The sequence below is a fragment of the Drosophila albomicans genome, chromosome X, assembly GCF_009650485.2.
Source record: "Drosophila albomicans strain 15112-1751.03 chromosome X, ASM965048v2, whole genome shotgun sequence".
NCBI classification, from domain to species: domain Eukaryota; kingdom Metazoa; phylum Arthropoda; class Insecta; order Diptera; family Drosophilidae; genus Drosophila; species Drosophila albomicans.
The window spans coordinates 14,814,804-14,834,025 of NC_047627.2; the positions used below are offsets into that span (position 1 = coordinate 14,814,804).

The following is a 19,222-nucleotide window of genomic DNA, read 5'->3' on the forward strand; positions in this document are numbered from 1 at the left end:
TTTGAATGTGGTGCTTTATCAATATACCAAATATAGTTCTTGGTATTTTTAGTATTTTTGTGATATATTAATTTGGTATATTTACAATTTTATACCGCACAATTTTGCATTTGTGGTTTACTTTGAATGTAGTACTATATCAATATACCAAATATATCGTTTGGTATATTTTCAGTATTTCATCTCAATCACATCATCACATTCGAGCATACGCAGTGCAGCTTTTTTACTTGTTCAATCTGGAATTCTTGTTTCAAGATCGAAAAGTTCCTAACTCAAGATCTAGTTCTCCACTGTGTTTAGTTTATTTTTGATGAATTCAAAATATATTCGAGCGTATCACAGAGTTGAGCAGATGCTCTGTCATTTTTTTTTTGTGGGCTTATCAACATCTCATTTTTTTTATTTTTCAGTCCAACAATTTGCTCGTTAATTGCCCCGCGTGCAAATGAATTTCTCAGGGCCGGAAGGTTGCCCAAAAGCGGGGTCCCGGGTGTGGCAATAACAAAAGCGTTTTATGCATACATATACCAAAAAAAAAAAAAAAAAAAAAAACAAAAACATTGAAATCGTTTTTGAAATGTTTTGCATATTTTGGCAGCATCATTCCTCCCTCCCTTCCTCTCAGTCAGCAAATTGAGGCAAAGCAGCTGTGAGTGCTGAAAAATGAAAGCACACAAAAAGAAAAGGGGGCAACAAAAAACAGCACAGAAAAAAAAACTTCATTAAACAATGTAACAATAACAGTTATTTTCACTCACAGCACAGTCTGAGCATAAGATTTATATACATTTTACACCTGTGGCGCTTCATTTCTCTTCTGCTCATCAAAATTGCCAAGTGAAACTGCTGCGTTGGCACATACACAGACACACACACACACACACACTTTCCCTTTCTATCTCTATCTTGTGTGGGGGTTCATGCAAACAAGCTGAAAATTCATTAAACGCAAGCAATAAATTCTTTTAATTGTTTTCTTTGGCGTTGTTACTCCAGCCTCCTGCCGCCTGCCCACTCGGTGTCAAAGGGCTGCCAACTTGTGTGCAGAAAGAAAAAAAAGAAGTCACGCTTTAACTAACTGTTTAACAAGCGATGCTGACACAAGCTAATTGCTATAAGTTACTCACTAAATTGCGTTGCTCAAACAGCAATAAAAGTGTTGTAAATTTACTCAGTGAACAGATATAACTTGTAACCCTCTTTACAGGGTATAACAATTAGGTTTTTAGCTTACTTTGCATGGCCAACATTTCAATGTTTTACGTGATATGTGCGTTGGCATCTCCCTCTGCAGTTAGTTACCTTCATTTCTATTTCTTTGCTGTTGCTTCTGCTTCTGCTATTAATTGTTTTCAATTTGGCAGCAGCTCAAGCAGAAGCGAAAAGAGAGAGAGAGAGAGTAAGAACGGCAGCAGCTGCTGCTTAAACTGTATTTAATTAGTGAAACGAACCTGCGGCAGGTTGCTGCTGCAAACTTTGACAGTTGCATCATTAATAGAAAAATGTTTGGTCAAGGGAATCGGGGAAATGGAAATGGGAAAAATGGGGAAAAAGCAAAGGTAAGTGGCAATGGAAATGAAGTCCTGCCAACTTTAGCTAATGAACTTAACAAGCTCGACTAATGTTGTCTCTGTTTTCGTTTCGACATTTTTGTCTTGCTCTCACACACACACTCACCACTCATTCGCCTTCTCTCTTTTCTTACTTTTGCAGGTGTCTACACCATCGATTTGTTTCATGTTGTAATTCGAGTACTTTTGGTAAGTGACAACAATACCCTGTAATACTTTTATCTACTAAGTTTTTCAATGAATCGTGCTGAAATTTTTAGAATTTTAAGCAAATACATTAATATTTAAGTAGGCCTAATATAAAAAGTATATCTATCAAAAAGAGTTTAAGAGGAATGACAGACTGGGAAAAAAAAAGGAAACAAATCTGCAGTCTATGCAATACGCTTTAGTCAATTATGCGCTGGGTGTTTAAAATAAGTTTTGGCACCCGAGTAAGTTACTTAGCAGAGACTCGACTAAAGTGCTAAAGTTGCAGGCAAAAGAAACAGAAAAAAAAAATGAGAAACGAAGGCGAAGAAGTGCTAAGAACACAAATGGGAAATGCAAGCAAACGGCAAACAGAATAAGATGAAGACTGAGGATGAGGATGAGAAGGGAAGTCAAATGTGATCATTGTGGATACGGAATTTGGATTTGAATTTGAATTTGGATTTGAATTCAAATTTACATTTTCTCTGTTTGCAATTTGTAAGCGTCTATGTGTGTGTGTGTGTGTGTGCAACAAGAAAATTTGCCCAGTTTGAAAGTTCAAAGGCTGCATGAGTTGCATGCCAGAGAGGGATGAGAGCACAGATGAGGGACAGCAAAGGTTTCCCATTCGAGTTTTTGTGTATTGTTCTTGGGCTTATGCTCGCCTCAGATAACAACACCAGCATATTGGGTGTGGCAAAAAACAGAAAGAGAGAGAGAGAGAGAGAGAGAGAGATATAGACAGAGACAACTCTTCTCAGTGCTGCAACTTTATGCTCAGCTATCGGGGTCACTCCGGTTGACCCCACAGAGAAGAGATCAGAGGGAAAAGGAGGGAGAGAGACAGGCAAAGAAAGCCCTTTTGTAATCCGAAAGGAAACTAGATTGCAGTTTAGCCCAAAACGTTATTATAGCTGGGAGAAAACTCTGTACACATTTTCGAGAGTCTTGCAATGTTTGCTTTTTATATGAGTGCATTCCCAATGAATGAAGCACATAGATAGCAGATTCAATTATCCAAATTAAATACCGAATGACAAAGACCAAGACACAACAAAAAAAAAAAAATGAAAGGAGAAGCAAAAGTAAAGTAAGGAACAAACTCTTCCGTTTGTAAAACAATGTTACGAGTGGTTAACCAACTGGACTGAAAGCAATCGAATATACTGAATTGCAACGATAGAACCGAACTGAAAAAGTTAATAAATCTAGAAATTGAAGCCAATGTGGAAAATAAATAAGAGCATAGCCAAGGAAGCAATAAAGTGTACTCGACTATGAGATACCCATTTTGAATAAAGTCAAAATAGTAATATTAGTAAATTAATATTATATATAGGTATTTTGATACATTACTACATTCAAAATATACCATAGATTGCAAAATATACTAGATTTTTGGGCAAAGGAACTAATACCAGATACCTCAAGGAGTTTTTTGCCATACACAAGTAATTCTTTAATTACTTCTACAGATTTTATCTGATCGCTAACACATTTTCAGGAATTATAAAGGCTATAGTTATTATTGTACCAAAAATCAACTTTGGCTTACGTTTTTTATTCGATTTTTATCAATTTGCGGAGGCGGAAGTAGACGTGATACAAATTTTATAACAAACTTGGTCTTCGTGTAAAATTATATCTCTGAGATCTAGATGCTCATACAGACGGACAGACAGACCGACCCTTCTACCCTCTGGGTAGCGGGTATAAAAACTGAAATGTGTAAATTATGACAATGAAACGAGGCGGAAATCGAACCGAGTAAATATGAAAAGGCAAATTAATGCACAACCTAGTGAAACTGAAATGAAATGGTAGTAAGACAACCTAAGTAAAGTGTCTATCATATTATAGGATACAAAGAAACGAAGTGGGAATCGAGCCAAGTAAAATGTCAAACTCATGGCCATAATCAAGCAGCTTAATTATGAGAGTACTTACCTTGAAAAGGTCAAGACAAGTGAAGGTTGACAAGCAGCTGGAAAATGGAACAAGGTGGGGGAACGGGGCGGAATGGAACAGCTTAATGACACCGCACACTGCAGAATGCTAAGCGTGACCTTTAGTTAAGCATGCTGTCCGACAGGGAGCACAAATTAAAAGTGCTGCAGCTGCCAGGCGAATTAACTGGACGTCTTAATCAGACGTAGTCCAAAAGAGAGAAAGAGAGGGAAGAAGAAGGAGAAGGTGTTACCGTTACAGTGCTTGTCCATTTACTATTAAGCCATGGACCATAAGCCGCTCTCGCCCACACAAAGCTGTGTCTCCATCGCTTGCCAAGGCGACACGAGGAAGGCAAGTAATTCGTGGGTAGGGGAGGGGAGTGAAAGGAGCTCTCAAAGCTGAGCCATGGGCATATGTTGCTCATCTTATGTGTTTCGCCTGACAGTAAGCTACACGTGCTGCTTGCAACTTGCTACTTGCAACTGCTGTTTAAAGTTCACGCCGGTATTAAACCGACTCCTGCTTCGCTTCATCTTCTCTTCTTTTCTTCCTCTCTGCTTCTCCAGCTGCCACTTTTGCCCTGTTACCTGTTCCATTGACCATGCCGCACTTCCGGCTGTCCTTGCAACAACGTTTGACATTTTGCAGCTGCTCAACAGAGACCCAATGCAAGTCCCCAAACCCGGACACAGGCGACAGGCATGGCAGAAGGGACAGAGGATGAAGGAAGCGAGAGGAAGAGAGAGACAGAGCGAGCAACGAGAGCTGCTTGATGCATGCAACCCAAAAGAAGTCGATTGCTGTACCATGCCACGGTCCACTTGATTTCTGTGTCAGGCTTGTGCACTTCCTTCGTTTCGCCGACTTTCCGCTGTCGCCATTCATTTCAGGAAATGCATTTCGTCAGCGTTGAATGAAAACGAAATTGCCAATTTTACTATGGATGAGGGCCACACACAGACACAGACACAGACTGAAAGGGTTGTCAGGTGTGCCACATGCTGCAAAAGCATCCCAACACTGATTTCTGCTAAGCTCTCAATATGCCGAAAGAGGACAGAGCAGTTGCCTGGACCACTATCCACATATAATTCCCCCATTGTTGCTTTACAGTACCAAAACATGACACTTATTCGATTCCGAGTTGGGATAAGACCCAGTTACGTAGCTCTAATGATGCTGCACTTGCCTAAAACGAGACTGCGATTGAACTATTGTAGTTGTAACAGACACAAAAGCATGAGATCGCTTTTAGAGATTGTTTGAGCATTGCCTGCAAAGGAGCTTCGATTAATTAATTAGACTGACAAACAAAGTAATGTTGAAGAGATAATTGGTAATCAGTTGAAAGTCAAGCTTTGCTAACATATTGAAGATTCACTGCTTCATAATAATGTTGTGACTATTTCAAGTTTATCATTTTGCACAATTCATATTGCTAATGAGGTTTGGATATCTTTGTGAAGTTCTAGTCCTGGTTAACCATTCCCATTTAGTTGTTCGCACTTCATTATCTTGGCTTCAACACATACAAATGGATTAGTAGAAGACGTCTTGCAATTCTGTACAACTGTTGACCAACAGTTGACTAAAAGCAACCAGTTAAAATCTTTGTGAAGTTTTTCTGCCTAACCACGCCCCCTTAAAACATCCGCCTTCACTAATATCTCGGTCCGCCGCTTAGTCAAACACACACACATGCATTTTACACACATATACTCAAATTTTTGGCAAGTCATTTTCACACACGAATCAATTATCAAGCCTTTACCTGTAATGCGTTAAAGTGCTGCACATCTGTTGAGTAACAGTTGAGTAGAAGCACACACACATATGAACATTCATGGGCATCTAAGCTGCGGCAATCTTCATTAGGATCTGCTGCCTAGCCATGCCCACTTAGCAGATCCGCCCTCTTTGATATCTTAGTCCGCCGTCTAGTTAAGGACTTATATGTATATGTATTTGGCCCTGAAGAAACCAAATTTTTGGCAATCTTTTTTTTACACTCATCGATTTTCAATTCCGTCAAGTTCTTGTGTCTCTGCCTAATTGAAAACCTTGAAATTTCTAGCGTGTATCAGGGTTTCAGAACATCAAGAACATTTAACTTCGCATAGAAAATACAATTTCAAATAGATGAAACTTTATAACAGTGAATAATTACAGACATTGAAAATCATTTAAGCTATCAAAACGCTCAAATAACAAAAATCAAGAGGAATTATTTAGATCTTAGCTGCAATTAAATGCTCGGAGCTATAAGGCTGCCAGCTATGAGAAATGCAATCAACTCTGGCATACAGACGCGCATGCTGACAAAAGCCAACTGCCACAAAAGCCGCAGGTTCAGTTCAGTTTGAGAGAACAGTTCGACAAGCAGCAACTACTACGTGAATCAACTTGCTCAAGGAAATGAAAGCCAAACAAAAATGCCAACGAAATGAAAACAGTTTACTTTATCGGATGTGCCAAAGGCACATGAAGTGGGGGGAGGAGCAGCACAGCAGTATCAGCCTGAGGACTGTTATAGACTGCGAGCCACCTCCTTCTCCTCCTCCTCCTCCTCCTCCTCCTCCTCCTCCACCTCAGGCAGCAAGCTGAATGTTCGATGTGGCAGGTTCGCATCCCGCAGAATGCGCCAAACAAAAGCCTTGCAAAATTATGTCAATGGCGTCGTTGTCCTGGTCGTTTTGTTGGCGCCATTATCGCCAGCTATTTCCACGTTTCAAGCAGCGACAGACACACCAAGAGAGACAGCAAAAGCGATGAGTAAGAGAGAGAGACAGAGGAGAGAGGGGAGAGAAAAATGGGGAGCTGGAGACAATTTCCCTCGCTCCTTACAAAGTTGATGCGTTCGTTGCCTATCAAAGCCAAAATTGAATACAAAAATCTCATCAAAAATCGATTAGAGAACGGCGCAGCCTAAGGTGGAAGGGGGGGCCGGGAGGAAAGGCAAGAGGCAACCGTGAGGGGAATGGGGAAAAAGAAGATGGAATCCAAAGCTGGAGTAAGTAGTTTATGCGGCAGCACGCCACGCCGCAACGTGTTAATAAACGAGTTTTCTTCGACGCTTCCACCTGTCGCCATCGCCGTCGTCGTCGTCGTCGTCATCGTTATCGTTATCGCCGTTGCGTCGTCGTCGGCGTCGTCGTCATCGTTATCGAGGAGCCAATTTCAAGTGAATCGCTTAAATAATGACGCCGAATGCAATTTGGGAAATTAAAATGAAAGTAGTGTAAACTTTTGCCTCCTCGCCTCCTCGATTTCGCCACCTGTTCGACTCCTTGCTTCATTGTTGGCAGCATTATCAGTGACAGAATCATATTTGTGGCTTGACTCTGCTCAACTTTGTCCTGCCCGATAATGATGATGATGATAGTGTGGTGCTGTTGCTGGATTTGCCATCGCATACCATTCTCACTGAAAGCCAACCAAGTACGCATTTGTAAAATTAATATAAACTACAGAGAGAGACTTGCTTTTCCACTCGTTAACTTAACTGATCACATTCATGCCCTCCTTCTCAGATTGCGTTTTAGTTTGTGGTATCAATACGAAGGCCACAAAATGTTTGTCGTGCTTTTCGAAATGTAAAACTTTACGAGTTCGTTGGCAGTCAAATTGGACTGGACTAGTGGGACAGTATTAAAAGGAATAAGCGGAGAAATCCACCAAAATGAAACTTGTGAACATTTCGGGACTAAAACGCTGAAGAATAGCGTTCGAACTTTCACAGTCTTCCAGATGTGTCTAGTGAGGAGGGAATTGAGAGGGTAAACCTTCGAGAAATACTCTTTAGGAAATAGCACCGGACTAGCAGGTAAATAGAATAAAGAGCTGTAAATGGGATAAGCAAAGAAGTCTCTGCAGAAGTAGAGAAACCCACCGAAAAGAAACTTGGGAACAAGTCAGTCACAATTAGAGGATACACCTCCCTGGAATACTCTTTAGAAAATAGCACTGGACTAGCAGGAGAACGAAAAGCGTAGAGAGTTGTAAATGGGATAGATATAGAAGTCTCTATGGAAGTAGAGAAACCCATCGAGAAGAAACCAAATACCCGGACAAAAGTCTAAGAACTTACAGAGTGAGTCGCAATTGAGAGGGTAAACCTCCCAGGAATAAACTTTATCGCGCTCAAATATACAATAGATCTAGAGATAAGGCATTTCAAGTGACTTCTTAGAGCGAATGCAATGCCAGGGATCTGATTTAAATTGCTTGGGTCCCCTGGCATTCAGCAGGTGTGTTACATTTTAGTGTCGCACAAAGCACTCGAATGTAAAGCCAACCATTAAAGGGATATGCAGCTATATCGATTCCGGCTTAAGCTCGTTGAATACTCGATTGTATGAATAGTCGAGACTTTGGGCTGCTATACGAGGAGTATTGACAACCATTGAGCGTGCTCTACCTTTAGTCTCTATGTGTGTTTGTGTGTATGTGTGTGGAGAGTGTTGTCACCCTCTTGGAACGCTTAGCTGCGCTTCTCCCTCTCTCTCTCTCTCTCTCACTGCCCCCTCTTCCTAACCCTGTAGATGTCATCTTCAGTTTGAGCTTTGATGCTTTTGGGGAAGCAATTTAAATGCTCGACCCGCTCAGTCAAAAAGTGCATTTCATTTCATTTCATTTTATATATATGTACGGGTTTTTTTTGTTGGTTGGTATTGGACAGCAGCAACCCTTCGCCCAGCCAAACAATTCCCCCATCTCTCTGGGATGGCATTTCTCCTATGCTCGGTGCGGTATTTACCAATGTACACACATCTAGTGGAGAGGGCAAAAACAAAATGTGTTTTGTCAGTGACATGAAAATCAACTGAAGCGACGCGAGCGATTTGCAGGACGAGAACAAGAAGCAGCAAGCGAGCTGGCAACGATGAAGGCGGGACAAGGGTGGATCGCTGCAACGGGCGAAAGTCAAAGAGTGGCACAAGGGGGCGAGAGAGAGAGAGGATGGTGACAAGACTATGGGGAAACTTGAATTGTAGCGCCGTTGGGTGGGCTTCAAGCTGGGCGTTTCTATAAACTGTTTGACACATGACATGTGTGTGTGTTAGTGTGTACGTATGTGTTTGTGTGTGTGTGTGTGTGTGTGTTGACTCCCACTGGCGAGGCGTGGCATTTGCTTTAGAGACCTGGGAACAGGACAACTCAATTAAGCATGCACAATGCACACAAAATTTCACTCCCTCCTCACACACAAAAATGCCTCTTCTTATTTTATTTCTCTCTCTCTCTCTCTCTCGCGCTCTCTCTCTCTCTGACTTTGGGGAATTTCAATGCATGCTGCAGTCGAGCGTCACATAAATATACCGACCTAAAAATACTAAAATATATACCGCATGCGACAGGAGTGCGAAGCGAAAAGCAATTTTTATATTTCAGTCACATAAATTCCCATTGATTTTATTTGTTGCTACGTGTCATTTGGCCGTGTTACAAAAACTTTTGCTTCCGTCTTTGACTTCTCCTTCAGCATCTCCTGACAGCATCTCCTTGGTCCACTTCCACTATGCCTTTCTTTGTTTTTCGACATTTTCGAACACTTTTTAAAAAGATTGCAGCGCCCGCTGCTCCTAATGCGAGTGCCACCAAAAGCACACAGTTAAGACTTGAAAAAACTTGAAAAAACCAGCTCTTTATAACTGTCAAAGAATATTGGATCGAATGCTGTTGTAAGAACAGCTTTCAACCTTAGCTAGCGATAATGTTTGTGTAGTAACTGTCTAACTTAAAAATCTACAGATCAGCACTCTATTTTTTAAGTAGTTGTCTATATACTATGTATGAATTATATATGAATTATAACTTTTGGTATAATTTCATACTAATTCTGTATATAAATTTGGTATATTCTAACGATAAAACCTCTTTTTTCTATTTTTGCATTTGAATGAATTGACGAAATTATATTAATTTAATATACGAACTACAGTTTTTGGTATATTCTAGCATTTTTTCGGTATGTTTTATATTGATAAACGAACTACAGATTTTAGTATATTTGAGTATTTTTTCAATATGTTTAAAATTGATATATAAACTAAAGATATTGGTATATTTTAGTATTTTTTCGGTATGTATCAAATTGATACGGATTTTGGTATATTTAAGTGATTTGTCGGTATATATTAAATTGATACACGAAGTACAGCTTTTGTTTTTAGTATTTTTTCAGTATATTTTTACGATTATGCCGTTTGTACGTTATTAACTATTGAAAATGTGTGACAGGTGTTACTTTCTTGCTTGTTTTATTTTTTTCATCAACTGTCGAAATTCCACTAGAAGCTTTAAACTTGAACGGTGCGCATGAAACCAAAAAAGCAAAGGTAAATTGCCAAAAACGGTTTTGTAGTCATTGCCTAACGTGCTGCTTTCATGGCATTCTCTCCCCTCTCTTTCTCTCTCTTTTTCACTCACTCACCTAAACATCTATCTACATTCTATCGCTGTTTATTTACTTAATGAATGGGGAAAAGTATTTGTCGAAATATTTGCGCATAGCATTTGTCGCATATAATTTCTTGGTTTCCAACTGCGACGCTCTTTTGTTGTCAGGCATTATCGTCGATGTCGTTGCTGTCGCTGTCGTTGCTGTTTGTCAGCTTTAGTCATTATTGCATTTTGTCATTGTGTCAATTTTGTCAATTTCTGGCATTATTGCTATTGCTGTCGCTCGCTGTTGATATTGATTTATTGGCGTCACGCATTGTGCATTGTTTACCACAATATTTGACCTTTCACGGGCCTCGTTTGTGCCGCTCGCATTTGTCTAACATTATTTACGTTTTTATTTTTTCGTTCTGGATGGGGTCAGCAATGAGTAAAAAGTCGACAACGGACGTGCCAGAATCTCATCCTCATCACAACATTGGGGGCCAAAGACCCTAACGCATAATCAATCAATGGAAATCGATTTGTTGTTGAGAGAGAGAGAGAGAAAGAGCAAACTGAAAGAGATAGAGAGGAGAGCGAGGGTGGTAAATGGGGGCTGTCTTGACTGTCAAACACACTCACATACACACAGATATTAACGCTACCCTAACCATCATCTATCTGACAGACTTCTTAGTTCAACTCCCCCTTTTGGAAGACACTTAAGTAGGCAGCGTCGTTGTCGTCGTCGTTGTCGTTGTCATCATCATCATCGTCGTCCCCGTTCATTGAACTGCCACCTTCTGCTGCTGAGTCTGCCTCAGCTTCCAGTACTCTTAATTTTTCGGGGGTTGCAACCTGCCACCCCTTGCTGCATATGTCAAGAGCCTGTTGTGATGTTGATTCGCTTCACTGAGCAAAAGCATATACAAAACTTTTACCAATTTGCTAAAACCAATGTGAAAACTACAAAACAAAAACCAAGTAAGAAAGCTGCTGTCGAGTTTGCGAGACTACGAGATACCCGCATTATTCTTAAAATATGGTATACTCTAACTTCAAAATGGTATAGCACTAACTTCAAAAAATAAAATACCATCGAGTACAAAATATACCAAAGTAATATACCTCAAAAATACTCATATTCCAAAGGCTATATTTGGTTTATAGAGTGTACAATATACCATAGGCGTTTTTTCCGTACAAAAGTATTTCTTCAATAACTTCGACAATTTTTATCTAATCGCAACCAGATTTTAAAGAATCATAAAGACTATAGTCTTGTATCTATCAAAATTCGTGACCCTATCTTCAAAACTTTAAAACAGCGTCGAAATAGTCTAAAATTTTAAACAAACTTGATCTGCGTACAAACATCTCTATCTCTTATAATCTCTGAGATCTAGGTTGTTCATATGCATATCAATAAGCATACTTTATAGGGTCGGAGATGCCTCCTTCTGCCCGTTACATACATTTCATGGAACCAGAAATTTATAATACCCTTTACCCATAGGTAGTGGGTATAAAAAAAAGAAACCTGACTTGCCTATGACTCATTTGATGCATCTAACTTATGTGCTATGTTCACTGTGCGGGACGCTAGTGTGCGACACAGTGGCGTCCGCAGGGCAGAGTCTATTAAGGTGACCAGCCACTTGACTGTGGCTATAATTGAGTATTACTGTTATGGTTGTTGTCGTTGTTGTTGTTGTTGTGGTTGGAGTTGCTGTTGCTCGTTTTATTATGGGTGTTGTTGCTGGCTTAACGCTAAACGTTTTGTGGTCTGCCGCATGTCGCCAACTAAAAAGCAAACCCCAACTCCTAAGCACAATGAGTAAATGGCAGCGAGGGAGAAAGGGAGAAAGGGACAGAGAGAGGGAGAAAAGAGGAAAGACATAGCGACAGGAAGAGAAAGAGAAAGAGAAGAAGTTGCAGAGCGAGAGGCAAGCACAGCAGGAGTCATCACCAACTGTTGCTGCTGACGGGCATACAACGAACACACATACACACACCACACCTAGTATATACGTATAGCATATGCATATGTGTGTATGTATGTGTGAGTGCCTTAATGACCATAATCCCAGCTCATAAAGTATGCAATGGCTCGTTTTAGCAGTTAGCAGCATGTTGTACAACAATTTAGCAGGCATTGTCTATCATTTATGCGACACACACACACACACACATAGACAGAGGGCGGCAATTGAACTGCCAGAGAGAGAGAAAGAGAGAGAGAGAGAGATAGAGACGGAGCTATGACTACGGGTCAACAACTTGAATGCAACCTCAAATTCAAATTCATTTGAAGCAACCAAGCAAAGCTGCAACAACATTTTTTTATTCTTGCGGGACATGACAAAGTGTCATTCATTCATTCATTCATTCATTCAGTCAGTCACTCATTCAGTCAAGCATCTGTTGCCACAAATCAAATACGCAGAGACAAGCAAAAACATTTTGCCAACCAATTTGATTGCAATTTAAGAAAATATGTTTATTTAAATGATCAAATTCATTTAATATAATCAATTAAAATGCTCTTTTCGTAAATGCTTCATAATCAATATTTAATTCTATTCTCAACTTCCATTTGAATGCCATAAACAAAATTACAATTGAAATGCATTTTGTGTCTCCGACTCCTCGATTGAGTTGTTGAATTTGGAATTTAGAAATGAATTTTCTTAAATTTCACCAAAACAGTGAATCGCATAATCAAACTATCTGTAATTAAATCAGAGTTTAAATTAAAGGGATTTGCCGTGAATTGATATATTAAAACTGACTCAAGAGAAGTGACATATGATGACCAAATTTCAGTGATAATTTCTGCAAATATTTAAGAACTAAGAACTAATTAATTTTCAAAATTTCCCTAAAAAATATTGTGATGTAAGTTCTTCTCCTTTGGGTAAACGACCTCAAGCAACCTGTAACGGTTTTTTCCCAAAGGGGAATTGACTGAAGAGACATCGCAAGTATTGGGGATTGGGGATCTAATCGACTAATGGTTCTCTCTTTCTCTCTCCATACTCGATGACTCTCACTCTGACAGTTGGAGTTGGAGTCGGAGTATTGAACTTGTTGCTGAACACTTGACTAAAAGTGCAACGCAAAAGAAAGAAAAAAAGATAGAATGGAAAGTTTCATCTCATTTGGTGTGTTATATTTCATGGCACTTCGATTGCCAATTGTCGATGTGCACTTTTCCGATTACGAGTTGGCGAATTTGTCTAGCTACCGCCAATTGTTAGAGTTGCCACAGTGCACCACAGAATTAGAGTTGTCCGTTGGCTGGCCATTGCATAAATCTTGGCAGCCTGTTTGCCCAGCCGCATTTCCCGTTGGTTTCCAACTTGGTTTGCTTCTTTACTTATGCAGCGCGTGTAACAATGCCCATATATCTTTGAGCTCTGCTCCCACTCGCTTCATATAAATAACAAGCGAAGGAGAGAGAGAAAGAGAGAGATTTGCTGCGAGCGAAGCGTGCTCGACTGCCAAACACTTTGCACTTAAATATTGCAATGCAGAACGTGCTAGCTACGCCATCATTTGTCTGTCGATTGTCATGAAATTTGCAGGATATGTTGCTGAAATGCTAAAGTATAAGCCACGAAAGAAACACGTTGTTGCCTTTGTTTGTTTTTTCTATATATGATTATTAAGTGAAGAGCCAGTTTGACTTAATAATAATAAGTACCTTAACAACAACATAAAAATTAAAATAAACCTCAATACAAAGTATGAGAATGACATAACTTTAGCAAGGTAAATCAAATTAAAAAGGCAGTCCATTTATCAAGTTATATAATTCGTTTCGATTTTAATCTATACTTACTATGAAATACATAAATATTCTTTACATTGAGCTATAGATCTCTGATTCAATATATTTCGATTGGTTTTGAATCTATATTTATACTGTATCTATCTGACTCTATTTATCTTGCTCTCACTATTCTATCTCTTTATATAAAATTCCGAATTCTTTGCCCACAAGTCGTTCATACCCTGTTTATGTCTTTAGCTAGGCATTAAAATGCGTGCGCCAGCATCGGAATTGAGTTTGTGAATTTGCGGCTGTTGTGGCTTCAGAATTCGAGTTGAAGTTTGCTCCAGCTTGGAAGCTTCCAACTTGCTCTATGTTTGGCTGTTGTGTATACGCCCCATTGGTGTGGTGACGTTGACATTTCGAGTGTCATTTGGTTGCTTGTCCTGCTCGCTCTCTCTTGGTCTCTCACTCTCTCTCTCTCTCTGTCTCCATCTCTGTCCTTGTTTGCCTGGCATTGTTTCCTTCGCCTGTTTCCATTTCGTGCAGTTTATTTTACTTGCTTGGCTTCATTGTCGCTTTGCATTGCTTTGGCACGCACGCTGACGCCTACGCCTTTGCCTTTGCCATTGCCTTTGCTTTCTCTTCAGCCCTGCCACATTTTGTGGCAAGCGGAAACACATTACATACTCGGCAGCTTGACAAGAGCAGCAACAGCAACAGCAACAGTAGCAGCAACTATGAGCAAGTCAGCAAAGTCAAAGCCTGGCGACAACAGCCGGAAACGGAAATAGAATAAAGTGGCTTTCTGGCTGATGTGTCGCCACTACTTTCCCCTCCCTCCCTTCCCACACAACATCTTAACTCGCCCCATCTCTTAACTTGGCCAACTCGTTGGTGGTTTCATTTTTTAGTGGCTAACCACTTGAGCGGTTGCTGTTGCTGCTGTTGCTGCTGCTGTCTGCAATTTATACCAATTCAGTACGTCGCCTCGTCCAACATTTCATTAACTTTGAGTTATAGTTTCATGTTTTCATCCAACGTTCTTTCACTCCCCCCTCTCTCTCTCTGCCTGCTTATTGCCATAGCTCTCTCGTCTTCTTGTTGTTGTTCCTTGTTTATTATCCCATGCGCATTTCTCCACCAGCTTTCACTTTGGTTAATTGGCCAGACTGATGGCTCCAACAGCTCCCAGCTCCTAGCTCCCTACTCCCTACTCCCAACTCCCAGTTGCTGTTGCTTCTCTAGCCTTGCCATCAACTGGTTGCCTAGCTAATTCCACGTGCTGACGGATGGATCAGCCCGCTGCCACAAAGTGGGTCAGTGCAAAACAGAGTTTTATGCAATTCTCTTCGCACATTTTAAAGCTCGTTGCAATCGCGCACAAAATTCCCAAGTCTAATGAAGTTCTTAAGTAGAGCAAAAGTTTCAAAAATACACCATTTAAATTTGTGATTAGTGCAGCTTTATTTTGTATTAAACTTGTTGATTATGAGACTATGAGTATTGCATGATGAGAAGAAATTATAATATTCGCTACCCATTTGTTAATAAAAGCATACTATTCATAAAAAATACCATTATATACCATTATATCCAAAATATACCATAAAGTACAAAATATATCCTGAAAATATACATTAGTATACCAAAAAAAAACTACATTTTTCTAAAGACTATATTTGACATATCGCGTACAAAATATATTCTTAAAATATACCACATAAATATACCAAAAAAATACTGAAATATACCCAATGTATAATATACTATTACATTCAAGATGCATCATAGAGTACAAAATATATCCTAAAATTGTACCAAATTAGTATACCCAAAAAATAATTAAATATACCGAAGGCATAATATACCAAAATATACCATGGAGTACAACATTTTTACTTAAAATATACCGAATTTATATACAAAACATACGAAAATTTACCAAACACTATATTTAAAAATGTTCAAAATATAAATATAAAAATATACCAAATTAATGCCGATAAAATACTAAAATTTAACGAAAGCTATATTTCGCAATCCGATGTCAATGAATGAATGAATGATGTCAATTTCTTACATACAATTTGAGAAATGGAAAATCCTAAAAAAAAAATACAAATTATTTAATGCTTGAAGTACTCGAAATAGCAAATGAAATGCTTTGTGTATGTAGCACTTAATGTGCCTTAAAGCACCTGAAGGCACTTTTGGCAATCAATGGATCACTTTGGATAGCTAAGTGAGGTGGCAAGGCAAGATGAGGTGACTAGCTTAGACGACTGAATGGTTGGTGGTTGGGTGCAAGAGTATTTGCAAAAGTTGTTCTAACGATTCGCAATGAAACAAAAATGTTAATTCGAAACGTTTTTACTGCTCAAACTGGAGCAGAGCAAATAAAACGAATGCAAGGCATCATTTAAAGTATTGGAGACAGAAGAATGGGGTTCTACTTTTTTAGGCGTGTCTTTTGGGCTGTAAACTTTGTGCTAAAATCGCAGTAGATTTTCAAAAAAAAAAAAAGAAAAAAAAAAAAGAAAAGCAGAGTAAGCAGAACAATGAGCGAGAGAGAAAGGAAAAACAAGAAACATTTGGCACAGACAACAATTGGCCTAAAACATACAACAAACGCGCCGAAACGTGACTGGAATAGCATTCCAATGATTGAACGACAGCAATGAAACCGAATTAAAACTGCCATGAAGTATGGGCACACTCTCACGTATACACTTCTATGTGTGTGTGTATTGATGTGGTGGCAATTGAAGGCAGGAGGCAAAGAAGAGGACAACGAGAAGCGGGAAGCAGCTCCAAAACACATTAGTCTAGTGCCTCGCTTCGCTAGCTCGCTCTCACTGTCTCTCTCTCTCTCTCTCTCTCTCGCACTCGAACAGTACACTATATATACACTATGCATATATAGTAAACTGAACTGTATAGGGTGGCAGAAGTTTATGGATTGCATGCGTTTTAGTTGTGCTACAGCTGCAACCCCACTGATAATGGACTGACAGCAACTGTTCAAAGCTCCGCTCTCCTCGCCTCTCCTCTTCTCTCTTCTCCCTTGCTGCTGCTGCTGCTTGCACACTTAGCTGGTTGTGCTAAAAGTTTGAGCGCTATCAACTTAAATGCTTCGAGCTCAACACAAAAATACATCAGCAAGAGATAGAGAGAGACAGAGAGAGAGAGAAGCAAACGGAATGGAAGGCATTATGAAATGCTGAATGTATTCGAAATTTTAAATATGCATTAAGCCAATGAAAAGTTGCGCCATGAAACCCGCTTAGCACGCAAACCTTCTTTCCAACCTAAATCTGCAAATGTGTGTGCCAGTGTGTGTGTGTATGTGCCTGTGTGTGTGGGTAATGGCCATAACACTTTATCGCCTAGCACACACGCACTGCGACTTAAAGACGTCTCCAGAATGCAAACGGTAACAGAGACAAAGACGGAAACTGACACGAACACGAAGATGAAGATGAAGAGGTGATGGTGGACGATGGGGAAAGACAGAGAAAAGGTTTGACCAGAGAAACAGTATAGCACATTGATTAAATGCACTTGTAAATATGCTGTACTGCAAAAAGATTGCATGCGATTTGCAAAAACAGTCGCATGATAGTTTTGTCAGCGCTTAGCTGTCTCATGATAGTTTTGTCACCGTTTAAATATTGCATGACAGTTGTGCAAAATCTCTCAATGATAATTTGCACAACTTTGAACTTTACTTTTGTTGTGACGAAAAGCTAACTTAAAATCGAGCACGTGTTCAAGCTTTGCATTCTATTTATAGAATGTTAGATAACCGGAACAAACTGGTAAAGACAAATTCGTTTCATTTTGACTAAATATTGTTTGAAGGAGTTTGTGAAGTGGTGTGTTTATAATTAAGCATTTCAGCGATAGTTCGCTAATATTTGTGATTAGTGAAGATTTGAATTGACCTTAAATTCGAGTAATACTTTCACAACTTGTTTACAAGCTTTTATAGTACAATAAAATTGAATTCAAAATCTTACACTTAAAGCTTTAAGCTCAAAGTAGTTGAAAGGAAATGAATGCAGCGAATGCATGTCAATCACAGATCACACAACCACTTTGACCCACTTTGGGTCAGCTAAAGTACAGGGTATTATTATGTATGTCGTATGTGGCGACAGTGAAGCAGCAACGAAGAATCCACCTGATTTTACGAGCAATTGAAAAACTGCCAACCGAAGTAAAGCGAAATACGAAAAGAGAACGAGAACGAGAATGGGGAGAAAAGGCGAGAAACAAGCAAAAATGAAACGAATCACTGAAATCAGACAAAACGCGACGTTTTGGTTCCTTTTGCTTTTGCCAACTCCTCCTTCGCTTCGCCTTGCTGCGCTACACGATTGAGCCTAAGCCTTTTTTTCAGACGTTTCTTTTGGCATATAAGGTATGGGGTGCGGAGTGGGGGGGGGGTGTGGTTGACTGAGGAGCGAGAGCCGCTAAAGCCGCTTACAGATTTTGAGTAATTGTGCGCATTTACGAAAGTAAGCGAGAGAGAGAGAGAGGGTGAATAAATATGTGCGTCTGTATGTGTGTGGGTGTAAAGGGTGTGTGTGTGTGTGGGTGTGGGTGTGGGTGTGGGTGTGTGTAGGGGTGCGGGCGTTGGGGATTCGTGTGCACATTGGGCGATTTCACATGGCGCCGTAAACATTTATTTTTGAATCGATTAAAGAAAAGTTACTGCAGCTTCTTCTTGTTCGTTTTCTTTCACATGTTTTCTTGCTTCTTCTCTCTCTCTCTTCTTCCTCTGCTTGTTTTCGGGGTGGGGAATATGGGGGATAAGCCTTTGATGAAAGTCTCGGGTCGTTTGCACTTGTTATTTATGTACTATAGTATGCTGAACTGATTTTATTAATGGATTCCACAGACCGGCGACCTTCTGCTTCTTTCCTCATTCCTCTTTTCAAAAACAAACACACGCACATCGCGCTAGAGCGAGAGCGAGAGAGCAAGATAGAGACAGAGAGAGAGAGACACAGAGAGAGCCTAGTCACCTGGGCATGATTCATGCACACGCAAACAGTCAAATCACATCAAGTCGAGTCAGTCTCTGTGGGTTGATTAACCAGTTAGCTATCTCTCTCTCACTCACTCTCTCTCTCACTCAACTTGGGTAGCTCTTAACGGGTTCTGGCGCCATTTACAATTTTATAGATGGCCGTAAATCTTGCTTAAACTAAATCGTAATCTTCTTTAACCAATATATCTACGCTGCGACCTTTTTCCAACACTTGTTGCACAATTTCAAGGCCCAAATAAAAGCTATTTACCAAAAGGATGCGAACAGCAATAGAAAAAAGACAAAAGC

The 19,222-nt window shown here is 39.8% G+C and overlaps 1 protein-coding gene across 10 annotated transcripts in view; it reads left to right on the plus strand.

Moving 5' to 3' along the window:
* The window catches only part of LOC117578232 (uncharacterized), a 116,095-nt gene that overhangs the window by 70,344 nt on the left and 26,529 nt on the right, over positions 1–19,222 (plus strand). For all 10 annotated transcript variants that reach the window (XM_052008505.1, XM_052008508.1, XM_052008504.1 and 7 more), the window contains one exon: positions 1,717–1,763. The gene's annotated coding sequence lies outside the window, so the exon portion shown is untranslated. The remainder of the gene's footprint in view (positions 1–1,716; positions 1,764–19,222) is intronic.